Source organism: Arachis stenosperma, chromosome 5 (genome assembly GCF_014773155.1).
Source record: "Arachis stenosperma cultivar V10309 chromosome 5, arast.V10309.gnm1.PFL2, whole genome shotgun sequence".
Lineage (NCBI taxonomy): Eukaryota > Viridiplantae > Streptophyta > Magnoliopsida > Fabales > Fabaceae > Arachis > Arachis stenosperma.
The window spans coordinates 74255487-74258218 of record NC_080381.1 but is presented as its reverse complement, the minus strand read 5'-3'; the positions used below and the strand labels follow the sequence as shown (position 1 = coordinate 74258218).

At 39.4% G+C, this 2732-nt stretch overlaps 1 non-coding gene across 1 annotated transcript; it reads left to right on the top strand.

The window, feature by feature from the left end:
* The first annotated feature begins 1385 nt into the window (after window positions 1-1385).
* On the top strand, window positions 1386-1492 carry LOC130983467 (small nucleolar RNA R71). Its single transcript, XR_009087454.1, has one exon. It is a non-coding gene; the product is annotated as a small nucleolar RNA R71 (small nucleolar RNA).
* Window positions 1493-2732: the final 1240 nt, after the last annotated feature.

Here is a 2732-nt window from a genome sequence, read left to right as displayed (position 1 = left end):
CTCTTCCCTAGTGTCTTCATCCTTTTCTGAGGATGAGTAGTCATCATAACTTATGCACTGAAGAAGTGTATTCAAAGGAACCTCTATTGTCTTTATAGTTTCCTTTGGTTCTGGGCTACAGGGTTCTTGAATGGGATTTAGGCACTCAAAGGGTGTACTTGGGCTAGCATTCAACGCCAGCTCTGTCAGCTTATTGGGCATTGAACACCCTTGTTGTCCACCCTGACTGGCGTTGAACGCCCAATAGGGATGTCCTTGCTGGCGTTCAACGCCTGCTTCCCTGGGCTGGTGGGTGTTGAATGCCCAGTGAAGCGTTCCGCACTGGCGTTCAGTGCCAAAATGGCTGGGAATTTGGTTGTTGAACGCCCAGTGAGGGGTTTCTTACTGGTGTTTAGTGCTAGAAAGCCTTCCTGTTTGGGCGTTGAACGCCCAGCCAGTGCTCCTTGGCTGGTGTTCAATGCCAGTTCTTCTACCAGGATGGGCGTTAAACGCCCAGTGGGGGGTTCCTCACTGGCATTTAACTCTAGGCTTGCTGCAATTGTGGGTATTGAACGCCCAGTGAGGGCTTCTTCTCTGGCGTTCAATGCCACCTCATTCTCCTCTAGTTCGGCCTCTACCTCCATGGTTATGGCCTTGCACTCTTCTCTAAGATTTACCTCAGTGATACTCAGAAGAGTGTCAGGAGGAATCTCAGGGATCATCTTGCATAGTTGATCAACTTGTACCTCCAAGTTTCTAATGGACGACCTTATTTTATTAATGAAACTATGGGTGGTCTTAGTGAGGCTAGAGACTAGAATGGCTAACTCAGAAAGGCTCTGCTTAGAGGTCTCCATATTCCCTTGAGAAGATGGGAATGGTGGTCTATTATTGAACCTATTCAGGTTCCTACCACCTTGATTATTGTTGAAACCTTGTAGAGGTTTCTATTGATCCTTCCATGAGAGGTTAGGATGATTCCTCCATGAAGTGTTGTAAGTGTTTCCATAGGATTCTCCCATATAATTCACCTCCTCCATGGTGGGTTGATCAGGATCATAAACTTTTGTCTCAAAAGAAGCTTCCTGATTACTGCCACATGCAGTTTGCATCCCAGTCAGATGCTGAGAGATCATGTTGACCTATTGGGTCAAGATCTTATTCTGAGGCAAGATGACATTCAGAGTTTTAACTTCATGAACTCCTTTCTTCTGAGAGGTTCCATATTTATAGGATTCCTTTCAGAAGTGTACATGAACTGGTTGTTGGAAACCATTTCAATGAGCTCTCTTGCTTCTGCAGATGTTTTCTTCTAGTAGAGAGATCCGCCTGCAGAGCTATCCAATGAAATCTTAGATATCTCAGACAAGCCATCATAGAACACGCCTATGATGGACCACTTTGAGAGCATGTCAGGAGGACATCTCTTGATCAGCTGCTTGTATCTTTCCCAAGCTTCATAGAGGGATTCACCTTCTCTTTGTTTGAATGTTTGAACTTCCACTCTAATGTTACTCATCCTTTGAGGAGGAAAGAATTTAGCAAAAAAAGCATTAACTAGCTTTTCCCAAGAGTTAAGACTCTCTTTAGGCTGGGCATCCATCCAGTTTTTAGCTCTATCTCTTAAAGCAAAGGGAAAGAGCATCAACTTGTAGACTTCAGGATTAACTCCATTAGTTCTTACATTATCACAGATTAGCAAGAACTCAGCTAAAAACTGATGTGGATCTTCCATTGGAAGTCCATAAAACTTGCAATTCTGCTGTAGAAGAGAGACTAACTGAGGCTTAAGCTCAAAATTGTTAGCTCCAACGGCAGGTACAATAATGCTTCTGCCATAAAAGTCAGAAGTAGGCATGGTAAAGTCACCAAGGACCTTTCTTGGCTCCTCTTGTGCTTCGGCCATATCCTCCTTTTCATGTTCAAAACTTTCTGAAAGGTATCTTCCAAAGTATTGTGCTTTAGCTTGTTGTAAACGCCTCCTCAGAGTCTTCTCAGGTTCAGGATCAGGAGTCAATAGGGGTGTTTTATCCCTGTTCCAAGTCATAAACAATAAGAAAAGAAAAAAAATAAAAGAAGAAGACTCTCTATGCCAATAGGCAAGAAGCTCCTCCTTAAAGTCAGAAGTAAAGTAAGAAGAAAGAAAAGAAGCAAAAGAAGTAGAAAAAGAATACCTTGGAAATAGTAGATAAGGGTAAATAAAGAAGATAGAAGGAAAGGAAATCACAAGAAAGATTTTTGTGCCAATTGGCAAGAAGCTCCCAGTGAGATGTAAAGAAGAAAGGAAAGAAGATAAAGAAGTGAAGATGGAAGAAGAGAAAGAAGTAGAGTTCGAATATATAGATGTGAGATGAAGAGCAGTATAAATAGAAAAAGTAAATAAGAGTTAAAATATTTTTATTTTTGTTTATTAATTAATTAGTTTTGAAAATTAGTTAATTAATATAAAAAGAATTTAAAATTTAAATGTTAAATTTTCGAAAATAGAGGAGAGATAAGAAGAAGAAATTTTCGAAAATTAAGAGAGAAGAGAGTTAGTTAGGTAGTTTTGAAGAAGAAGAGAGAGAGAAGAAGAGAAGTAATTTTCAAAAATTAAGAAGAGAAGAGTTAGTTAGGAGGTTTTGAAAAAGAAGAGAGAGAAAATAAGATATTATTTTCAAAAATTAAGGAAGAGAAGAGTTAGTTAGGAAGTTTTGAAAAATAAGAGAGATAAGAGAGATATTAATTAAGAAAAGATAAAAATTAAAATAAAA